The 12,161-nt window shown below is 43.1% G+C and overlaps 1 pseudogene; it reads right to left on the bottom strand.

Annotated features, from left to right (window-relative positions):
* Window positions 1-484: 484 nt before the first annotated feature.
* LOC101830946 lies at window positions 485-959 on the bottom strand (annotated as a pseudogene).
* Between the last annotated feature and the right edge of the window lie 11,202 nt (window positions 960-12,161).

Below are 12,161 nucleotides of genomic sequence, written 5' to 3'. Positions count from 1 at the left end.
GGGCTTTATGGGCTTTTTTAAACTTTCCTTATTCTTTTTTTAAAAGATTTATTTATTTATTATATATACATTGTTCTGTCTGCATGTATCCTTCAGGCTAGATTAGGACACCATATCTCATGGATGGTTGTGAGCCACCATGTGGTTGCTGGGAATTGAACTCAGGACCGTTGGAGGAACAGCCAGTGCTCTTAACCTCTGAGCCATCTCTCCAGCCCCAAACTTTCCTTATTCTATATATCTTTCTTTCCTTCTTACTCAATGGCTGGTTGTGTGGCTGGGTGCCTGGCTCCCAGTGTCCTCCTCGCCTCCTCTTCTGGCTCCTTACTTTCTTCCAAGATTTCTCCTTCTATTTATTCTCTCTGCCTCGCAGTCCTGCCTATCCTTTCTCCTGCCTAGCTATTGGCCATTCAGCTCTTTATTAGACCAATCAGGTGTTTGATTTTTTTTCCTTTACAATTTATTCGAAACACAGTTTTCAAGCTCACTGAGGGGGCTCACCACATCCATGACCAAAGCCTGCTCTAAACTGGAATTCCGTGGCTGAGCTAGCTCCAGCCTCAGCCTTCTTGGCAGCACCAGGGAACACAGCACTCCTCCTGTGGGTGTCTCTGTCTGCCTCCCCTCTTGTGAATCTTGCGGGCAGCTCACCCTCTGCCAGTTTCAGGACGGCTACAGCGCAGCGTGGCAGGCAGGATCTCAGGAGGCAGGTGGAAGTAATCTCTGAGATACGGGATGCCCTCGTTCGTAAGGTAGCAACAGAAGTGGTCTCCAAGCAAACTGCTCCTTCACATACTCTTGTGACTTCAGAGACCACATGGCCTTCATTACATGAAGGTTGGGCAAGTTCTTGTCTGCCAGCTTGGGGTGTTTGGGCATAGGGACATGCTTCTTGGCAACCATCACTCCTTCTTTAGAAAGGAGCTTATAAATGGCAATCCAGTTCTTCTTGGGCATTAATGTCGCAGCAGCTGTAGGGTCCAAGATGGATGCTGGAAAGGGCAATCAGGTGTTTTAAGCAGGCAATATAACAGAGTTAAACAAATGCAACATAAACGAATACAATACATTTTTGTATCATTAAATATTCTACAGCATAAGCAAATGTAACACATATTAAACTAATATTCCATAAAAACAAACCTTTAGGTATTATTGTACATGATCTACTTTATGATATGTATTTCTCTGGGGGAAATAGCACAGGATTCTCATCAGAGGTATCCAAACTCAAAAGAGGTTTCTGTCTTAGATCCAGTCACCAACCCCTTAAGCCCGCTCCTCTGTCAGACAGTCAATGGCCTGGAAACAGGTGTTTGTAGCCTTTCCATTCAGAGAGTCATCTTCCTGGACATTTGAAGCCCTGTCATTCCTTGACCTCCATCCTCCTTCTAGGTATCTGATCATTCTTCATCTGGATTTACTCTAGTTTCACCAGGATGAACTCAGAAAAATGGGCAACACTGGGATCTTTCTTCCCTGGCCTCTCTCTATGGCAAACTCTATGACTCCTTTAGGCCCTGATCTCAACTTCTGAACATGAATTGGGAGCCTTGCTGGGAGAATCTGGCTCTCACTCTCCCCATTAATCAGGGCTCTCTAGAGGAACAGAACTGGTAGAATGTATAATGTGTGTATGTATATATTATATGTGGGATTTATTAGAGTGACTTACAGGCTGTGGTCCAGATAGTCCAAAAATGGACATGGAGAACTTTCAGAGAAATAAGCTCTAATGCCAGCGAAGGGATGGACTTGCCAGTGAGAGGGAGGGCAGTGAGGCAGGAAAGGCTAGCTTCCTTCTTCCACGCCCTTTACACAGCTGCCAGCAGAAGGTGTGGCACGTATTAAACGCAGATCTTGCACCCCAAAGATCCATATTAAAAGGGGGTCTTCACACTTCAAATGGTTTAATTAAGAAAAATCTCTCACAAGTGTACACAGTCGCTGGGGTTTTAGTTCGTTCCGGATGTAGTCAAGCTGGCAAACAAGAACAGCCATCGCTTCCTCCCTCACAGCCCAGCCCAGCACGCCCACACGTCCACGTGGGTTTTCTACTGACTTTCTAAAGGGAGCAAGACTTCCACACCAGACGTTCCTTTGCTTTTTAACTCTGCGAACAGCCTCCCTTTTCCTATGAACTGTAGATTATAACTTCAGAAACACACTTTTCCTCTTCTCCCTCCCCCGACTGTGACACATCAACCGCCAGCCCTGTACATCCTAACCCCACAATGTCTTCCCAAGTCATTTCCCAAGAGGAGACACATGGGTTCTCAGGAAGCCACTGTAACCGTGACACTAATTTGCTTTCCCATTTGCCCATGCTACACACTCTCTGCCTCCATCACTGTCCAGGCTATCCCTTTCAGAGGAATCTTTTTAGGCATAAACATAGTTCTCGTTTGTTTCTCCAGAAAATCTATCAACAGTTGATCTTTCTGAATTACATTAAGAAACCATTACCTTGATTATCATACCATACTTGGCTTCACCTACTACATACTTTTCAGTCTTGGTTTCACACTAACACAGACCTAAACACAGACCTGGGTTCAAATCCAGCTTTGTCCCTTCCTAACTACACAGCCTTAGAAAAACTGCTTCATCCCAATCTATATAAACCAGAGTATATTGGTGGTATTCCTCAATAGTTATAGGTAAGTTCACCATATTTGTAAATCTCCTGTCCACAAAAGGTTGAACTGTAGCTCTAGGCATGATATCTTACACCTGTAAACCAAGAACCTTCATGGGCAGCGTCAAGAGAATCGCTCCAAGTTTGAGACCAGCCTAAATGGCACAGTTAGTTCTAGGCTAACATCTGGTGCAGAGTGAGATCTAGTCTCAAAAACAAACAAAAATATGGACTCTTCACCCAGTCCTTAAATTTGAGTTGGTCTTGTGACCAGCTTTGATCCACGATTCTGTGGCACTAGTCTTGTAAAATTTGCCCACTCCATGCTGTAGATGTACCTAGCCTTTTGAAACAGCTATGTGGGAGAGCTCCATGGCTCTCTACGTTGTCTTCCACTAGGCACATGACAGGGGCTGAGATCCCAGCGACATCCCTACTCACCAGGAAGCCCCTCTGACCAACCCACAGGACTCTGATCACATTTAAGCCATTGGCTTTTACAGTGATAGCTACTCACTATCACTTGACTGTATGTGCAAATTAGGTGACTTTTAAAAAACGGTAAAAGTGAATTAGCATACCACCTCACAGGGTGCCATAAATGTTAAAGGAAGATGTCCACATGACACAGAACAGTCATTATTACCATGTTACCTTCATTCAGTACACTCCAGTAGCCCATAACTCGAATATGTACTGCTACCTAAATGAACTCTGTCTTTTCTTATACACCTTGCTTGTGAATTTTAAGCAGACAGAATGTGTTTCCCCCTCCTTGCCTAATTGCTCTCATCCTACCCATGATTCAAGCCTCACCTCAGGTGCCTGCTTCCTGATGAAACCTGCAACTTATGTAGAACTAAGTAAGAGGGGGTCGAAAGGATGAGACTTTGAGGCTGAACAAGCCTGTCTCTGAATCCTGGCTCTTCACTATCGCTTGGTTAGATATGCAATTTTGGTTAATATTTTAACAGCATTTCCAGACTTCATCTTCCACCTCTGTAGGATGGCTTGCTGCAAACATTAAATGGCAATATGTGTCCTACAATATGCATCCAGCTAGCACTGGATCCTTTCACCCTCCCCCCACCCAAAGTCCCACAGTTCCATCTACCATTCTGCACTTGGTTATAATCTTGAGTGCTTGTTTTATTCCCTACTCAGAGATGGAGTACCTTATTTATCTTGGAGTTCCATACAGCACCTTATACGGTTATTTTCACATGATAAACACTCAATAAATATTCATTGCATTGGAATTTTTAAATTGCCAAGTTTCACAAGCAGTGTTGGAAGAGAAGCTCATTTGACTGGGTGGTCAGAGTAGGGTTTAGACAAATCTTGGATGCAAACTGGTTGAGATGTGTGTGTGTGTGTGTGTGTGTGTGTGTGTGTGTGTGTGTGTGTATTGTTTTGTTTTAATGGGAGGGATTTTTTAAATTGGAAGAGATGGAGGGAGAATCTGTGGCAGATGAGTAACACCACATCTGGACCATGCAGGACCATGCAGGAGGTTATTGGAATGTAAGCTTGACTGGAGCAAAGGGTTGAGGGCAAGACTAAAAGGAGGGCTAGAGAAAAGGCATCTTGTTTGGTGGTCAGAGCCATTGGCTTTGTTTTCAGACAGTGGAGTCATGAAAAGACTGTGACTACTATCTCTTTTATACAAAAGTAATATCTGTGCATTATAGATATTAACATGGAAAATACAAATAAGAAACAACAGAAAAGAGAATGTGCCTATAATCTGATTCAGGGGCCAAAGCTGTCAGAACTGTGTTATCTCCTTCCACACACACTTTTGGAATACAGGTATGATGTGAATGTCAACATTTTGCATATGCCTCTACCAAAATGTTTCGACTGCTTTCATTTCCCAATGTTTTTTATTATTCTCTTCCTCTTTCTGAACTACTTGAAAACGGGTGACTTATGATGACCCACTAAATGCTTCATTGTGGTTTGTTTTGCTGTTTGACAGGGACTCCTGCTTCCCAGGCTAGCCTCCAATTTACTATGAACCTTTAATTGAACTTCTTCCTGTCTCCATCAGAAGATGGTATGGTTACAGGAGTACGCTAATAAACCCCATTTTGTGCTGGGTATTGAACCCAGGACTTCATGAATGCTAGGCAAGCACTCTGTCATCTGGGTTACATTCCCCAGCCCTTCAATATGTGTTTCTTAAAAACAAGGACAATTTTAAATAACAAATGTATACCCATTACAATCGAAAAATAGGCATTAATGTAGCACTAACATCCACCCACAAAATCCTTCAAAATTTGCCAAATCCCCAATAATTCTGGTGAACCAATCCAAGATCACAGGTTGCATGCAGGCATTTGTCTTTTCAGGCTCTCCTACAATCTGAAAAAGTTCTTCAATGGTTGATGGACTTTCAAGATCTTGCCATCTTTTGAAAGGTACTAGCCAGATTCTTTTAATTTGTCAATGAATAGATTCAGTTGTGCATTTTTATCAAGAATCCCTGCATGATGACCATCAATCACGCAATGCCAATGTGTCTCATTGATGATGACTAATTTGGGTCACTGGCTCAAGACAGTATCTGCCAATTTTCCTCACTTTTCTCTGCTGAATTTTCATTTACCACCTTCAGCACCCAGTGCTGGTTCTTACCTGAGTCAACACTCAGGAAAATGATTTTCAAAGAGTGGTTTTCTAAGCTTTGCAATCTTACTGTATCTTGGTTGTAAGACAAGGTTCCTACCTATCACAATCACTCATTACTCTTTAATGATATCAGCATGGGAACATGATTCTTGCTTTGTTTGGTTGGCTAAGGGCTATTACCATCACTATTGGTGCTTAAGTTATCCCAGGCTTCACTTAAGGAGCTTCAAGCTGGCTCCTATGTTCCCTAGATAGTCACATTACTCTCTGCCACAAGAGAAATACTCCAGGCACACATGGCATTTTCCCTGCCCTATTTGGCAGGTGTCACCAATTATAAGCCTTGCTAGCAGACAACAGAAATATGAACAGAAACAGAAATATGAGTACATACACACACATGCATGTGCACATGTGTATATGTATATATATGTGTGTATATATATGTATGTATATATACATAGAGAGAGAGAGAGAGTGCCATATACATATGTATCTATACCTGTAATAACTTCTGAATTCTTGACCATACTCCGGTTCCAATCAGTTGCTACCAGGATTACTCTTGCCCACCCCCCCAACCCCCCACCCCCGTGTAGTTTCTTCACTCATAATGAGAAACAAAGCTCCTATTATCTTCAGTGTACTTACTGGCTAACCACCCCTCCCCCTTTCAAAACCAGTCTTTCTGAAACACTAGACAGCTCCCTGTCTCTTCAGCTCTAATCATATCAGTTACTTCCCAAGACACATCTTTACTCTGAGCCATATTCTCCAGCCCTCTACTAACTTAACCCTAGACACAATGCAGACCTTCAAAGGCTGCTTCCAGTAAATTAAAAGAAGGAAGGAAATAAAGAAGGAAGGAAGGAAGAAAATAAAACAGGAACAATAAGAGGAAAAAAACTAAGACCTCAAGCATTGTAGGATAACACTCTATCCCTAAGCTCCATCCTTAACCCAGAGACAATGGAATTTAATGCACGGAATTGGGTGCTCACAGGACTCACTGGAAGGGCCAGAGTGACAAGGACTTCCAGAAATATCTAGAAGAGCAGCTCAGGAGGGGCATTAGGAGGACTCTCCTAGATCCAGTGAGTTAGAACTTCACACTCTAGCCTGGGAATCAATAATACAGAGTCAATAAAGATGTCGTTGCTTATAACATCACTGTCTCCTCCCACCACCCAGATTAGAGACTGGACTGTAGGGATCTCATGCAGGAAACCTCAGTGTCTCCACAAACACTGTGTAGCACGAGAGGTTCTGTCTCCTCCAACTTCCACAATTCTGAGGCATACATCTCAGATCAGATTCTCACGAAGAATCCCAGCAAAAGCTCACCTGTGAAGTGCAGTTTGGCGACTCCTTGCCTTACTGGAATAGCAAGGTTTACCAGAAGGAGGAAACTGGTGCTAAGTACCATTGCACACCTTCATTATACCTCCCCATAGAGAAGTGTAAGTACTAAACATACTTGGCCTACTGCAACCATGATAAACACCAGGAAATGTTAGCTACTAGTTTTTATATTTTAAACAGAACTAACTCCTCAAACACAGACTAACTGTGGATAGAACAGGGAATGGAATGAAATCTAGACAGACCTGGGAATTAGCTAAGAAACTATTACACATGAATTTGAAAAAGAGTAGGGAGAGAGAGAGAAAGAGAAAAGTGGCGAGGCTTGATCCAAGTGTAGGAGGACTAGATAAGATAAATGGTTAGCTTAACAAAGGCACTTAACATCTAATATGGTAATAAGAGTTGACAAGCTCAAAAATGACAAAACAAAACTCTCTCTTTAATGATTTCCTACCATCTGCTGAAGGCATATAACCAGAATTCCACATGAGCTCTCCTGGACATGTCCACAGCTCATTCAGCCCAACAAGGAAGTCCACAGGGCTCTCCCCATGGATCCCTGATCCCAGGGACTCCATGTTCTCTCAGCTGCCTTGGCTGTGGCTCCTGCTTCTCCTCTACATCCAGTTTATCCCGCAGTGTGGCAGCCAGGCTCAGAGCAAAGCCCCACTCAGGTGGAACGATTTGGACATAGCAGACTTTATAGCATCTTGGGGGTAAATATAGCAGAAAAACACAACTCCCCTCAGACAGAATACTGTGTTTCCCCTTTTAAAAGAACCTTAAACCCAACCCCAGGTATTTAACGTGATTCTCCCAATGCCAAGTTCTGCACTCTAATCTTGGTAGATTCTCTCTTCATTTCTCCTTCCTTATGTTTCAGAACACTCTGTCTCTCTGTCTCTGTCTCTCTCTCCCCAAGTCTCTCATTTTATACAGAGCACTTAGGTTCCTACTTTGTACCTTGAGTTCCCTTTTATTAAACAATCTCTTGCGGGCTGGCCTCAGTTTGGCTTGTTGAGATATTTTATTGTTTTTGTCTTCTTTTATTTTGAGTGTTTGAGACAGGTCTGTCTACATAGACCTGGCCATTCTGTAAGTCTCTATATAGATCAGGCTAGCCTTGAACTCTAGAGAATCTCCTGCCTTTGCCTCCAGAGTGTGGGGATTAAAGGCGTGTGCCACCATGCTCAGATTTATTGATTTTTGAATGATGTCCCCTTCCTAAAAGGAATTCTGGGGCCAGTTACTAAAGTAAGGAATATTTCTCATCCCTTTCTAAGACATAAGACTACCCACAGGCCGGGCATTGGTGGCACACGCCTTTAATCCTAGCACTCGGGAGGCAGAGGCAGGTGGATCTCTGTGAATTCGAGGCCAGCCTGGTCTACAAAGCGAGTTCCAGGACAGCTTCCAAGACAATACAGAGAAACACTGTTTCAAAAAACAAAAACAAACAAACAAACAAAAAAGACTACCCACAGGATAGTGGCCCCAGGGAAACAGGGACATTGGAATGGTGTGACAGGAAGGTCACAGTAAGGGGCTATACTTTACTATAAAGGGGAAGGCTATAACACCCCATGATGAATATCATCACCTGCCTTAGCGGTCTCATAAACTTTCTTTTCTATTTGATTGTTAATTTTTGGTTTTTCTAACTAGCAGCCAAGTTTCCAGTATGTCTTCCTGCCCAAAATCTGAGAGCAAATTGGGCTCTTCCTACGTGTTACATGAAGGCATACCCCACCTCAGAAGTCCTAGTTTAGAGCAAGAACTGGTAATCTTTAATCCCAGCACTCGGGAGGCAGAGACAGGCAGATCTCTGTGAGTTCGAGGCTGGGCTGGACCGACAGCCTCGAAAACAATACAGAGAAACCCTGTCTCATAAAAACAAAACAAAAAAGAACTGGTAATCCACACCAATCCATCAGGTGTTCATAGTAATGTCTTATAAGAGTCTGGGGGAAGAAACAAGAATGATAAAGGAAATCAGCAGAGAGAGTCAATATAAAGAAATCTATGGGGCTTAAGATATAAGGACATGTTGTCAGGGGTCAGGGAGATGGAAGGAGGGGTTATGGCAAGACAACAGGAAGGAGAGCTGATATGTGCAGAGGTGTGCTTCAGGCTGCAGTAGATGTCTTCAGTACACAGAGAGGTCAGCCTCCCCCCAACCTCAGCCTAATTGTAGAGGACACAACATGCTTTAATACATTATTGCATATGGGCCACAAGAGTTGTGTAACTATATGAATAAGAATGCACACACACACACTCATAGGCTCATGTTAAGTACTTGGTACCCAACTGGCAGAACTGTTCGTAAAGGATTAGGAGGTATACCCTTATTGGAGGGTGTATGTCACTGGACCTAGCTTTGAGATTTCCAAAGCCTACTCCATTTCTTGCTAGTGCTCTCTGTCTCATGATTATGTCTCAAGATGTGAGCTCTAAGCTACGTCTCCCGTTCCACACCTGCCTGGTTGCCTGTTACCATGCTCCCCACCATGATAGTCATGGACTCTAACCCTCTGGAACTGTGAGCCCAAATTAAATACTTATTTTTCTTATGAGTTGTTTTGGTTATGGTATTTTATCTCAGCAATAGAAAAGTGGATTCTTTTCCTGCTAAATAATTTATTTAATTTTCCTAAAATTTTCTTTTTCTACAAAATTAGAATTGCCCCCTCAGTTCATTTCTCCCTTTGACATGGGAGATTCTTGGCATTTTAAGACCAGGAAAGGGGTTGTGGGAACAGTTGACTAAACTTAGTGACTCTGTGACTATGTCTTGGAACCTTTTGCATTGCTCTTGCTATGAGTCAGTCATTCCATTGGAAAGATTTTTGTGGGATTTTTTTTCAACTTTCTGAAAGGCTTGATGCCCATCAGAGAACTCAGCACACTGGTCTGCTAGTGCTCCAACCCAAAGGCGGGAACCCATGTTCGGCACAGCATTTGTTGACAACTGTGCTTGTGTATCCAGAAGAAACGACTCTGGGAGGAAATGCAGGGAGGCAAAAGGCTGCAAGGACTGAGAAACAAAGAAGGCAGAGCTACTGCAGAGACACCCCCTCTCTTGTGGCAGGATGTGACTAGAATGTTCACATTGGTACTGGATGTCAGAGTGGGAAACTGTCTGTCTGTGGTGATCAAAGAGGAGATACATTCACTTACAATTTTAGGCTAAAAATGAAAACTAAAACCTGCAAACAAAAACAAATGACAAAATACTGTTTTTTGGAAATCAGGAAAAACCAGACTTACTGCAGTCAATAGAGGAAAACTGCTCACTATGGAATGTATAAGTAGACCCAGCTGTTAGAGCTGACCAGTGCACATGTCCCTAAGGCCAAAGGAGGTGTGAGGTTCAAGCTCTGATACCAGGAAAGGACAGTCACAGGAGGCCATGAAGTCAAAGAGATTTCGAGAAGTCATGGGCAGACAAGACATGTTTTATTCATCGGCTGCCAAGCAGGCAGCCTCCAGCAAGCACCCGGGGATACGCTGGCACACACGGGCCACACACAAACAGATACAGGCATAGATGTAGACTGGTACACAGGCTACACAGACTTCACAGGTCCACAGACAGACACACACAGGTAGGCTGGTGACGTCAAAGACTCTGGGTCCAACTAAGGTTAATGTCTCGCGCCTTAACGGTCATATTCATACAAAACTCACACAAAAGTGGCATCTGGCCAAAAATAGTTACATAAATGGTTACCTCACTGTTTACTTTAGGGTTCCCTGGAAATCTGGTGCTAGCCATTTTGTGCTGACTCATAGCCCACAGGATATCCAGCATCAGTCGTGTTTTAGCTGACTCATACCAGATATCCAAACCAGCGCCATCTTTCCTAAATATAAACTGGCCCCTATGACCTTTTGTTTCCAACAGACTGCCTCCGCACAAACCAGCTGCACGGCCAACACATGAAGCAAACTTTCACATGGATATGATGCTTTTATGATGCCCATGGTCAACTGGTAACAGAATTCTTTTTCTCTGAGAGTAAGGATTCAAAATCTTCCCCAAAACATGCTCCAGACAGCTAAGGCCAATCAAGAGTTGGATAAACTCTCAGCCAACACTGGATGATAATCTCCCTAGAGACAGACCAGGGCAACAGTGAATACTTGACAAGTGATAATACGTACTCCCGGAAGCCATGAAACTAACAGAGTGCTTTACAAGGCAACATGTTCAGGAACCATAATTTAAAGACTTGAGGCTTTCATTAAAATTAAGGCATCAGGCTAGGGAAATGGGTTAGTGGGTAAGGCACTTGTCACCAAGCCTGATGGCTTAAGTTCACCTTTGGAACCCATATGGTAGAAAGAAAGGAGTGGCTTCCAAGTGGTCCTTTGACCTCACAAATGTGACAAAGTGCATGCAAGAGTATGCACACACACAATAAATAAATGTAAGAAGAATGAAAAAAATAAATCTAAGCCATTCAGTAGTGAGTAACATGGGATAATGAGGAAACAGAGTCTTGTAGACTAAAGGGTCTGTTGTGATTACCAAAAGCTAGAACTAAGTAGAGCTTACAGTGGGAAACCAGCAAACACACAGCAGAACCTGAACACTATGGAAAGCAAGACTGCAGGTCTCCAGTAGCTTAAAGCAAGATGAAGACCAGTGAGTCAAGGTCAACTTATGACTATAGCCAGAAGAAGTAGCTAGGCAAGAGACATAGCATGAAAGGCTGTTGTGCTGGTGTCAACGTAACACAGCTGGAGTCATCTAGGAAGAGGGAACTTCAATCCAGAAAATACCTACACTAGACTGGCTGTAGGAAAGTCTGTGAGGCATTTTCTTGATTAATGATTGATGTAGCAGAGTCCAGCCCACTGTGGGCAGTGCCTTCCCTGGGCAAGTGGTACCCAGGTTGTAGAAAAAAGCAAGCTGGGCAAGCTGTGGAAAACAAGCCAGTAAGCAACATTCCTCAGTGGTTCCTGTCTCTACTTGAGTTCCTACCTTGGCTTCCCTCGATGGATGGGCTGTAATTGGGACATGTAAATGAAATAAACTCTTTCCTTCTCGGGTCATGTTTAGTCATAGTCTTTGTCACAGCAGCAGAAGCCAAACTAGGAGAATTGTCATTAGGCCCCAAACTTGGAGGACATGTGGGAATCAGGAAGACTGACTAAAAAGAAAAAGTACGAATTTAGTTTGAGATACCTATTAAATATCTAAGTAGACTTGGATAATCTAAACTACAGAAACTGGAAATGGAGAAATGAATTTAGGATTTACAGCATGGTAGCTAAAGGCTTGGTCCTGAATAAGGTCTCTTAGGAAGTGAGACAGAAAAGAGAAATACTGGGACCTGGGGACCTGGGGATCTTCAACATGCCAGGGTGCAAAGACAAGGAAAAGCAGAGAATCTGGGATATCCGAGGAGAGACCTTTGCATTAGAAAAACCATCACTAGTTGGTAACACAAAACAAAGTCAAGAAAAACAGGAAATGGTCTGGGTGATATTCAAAGGTCAAATAAAAGCCTAA

Source organism: Mesocricetus auratus, unplaced genomic scaffold (assembly GCF_017639785.1).
Source record: "Mesocricetus auratus isolate SY011 unplaced genomic scaffold, BCM_Maur_2.0 Super-Scaffold_100014, whole genome shotgun sequence".
NCBI lineage: Eukaryota > Metazoa > Chordata > Mammalia > Rodentia > Cricetidae > Mesocricetus > Mesocricetus auratus.
The sequence above is the reverse complement of the archived record's forward strand: the minus strand, read 5'-3'. Positions and strand labels throughout refer to the sequence as shown.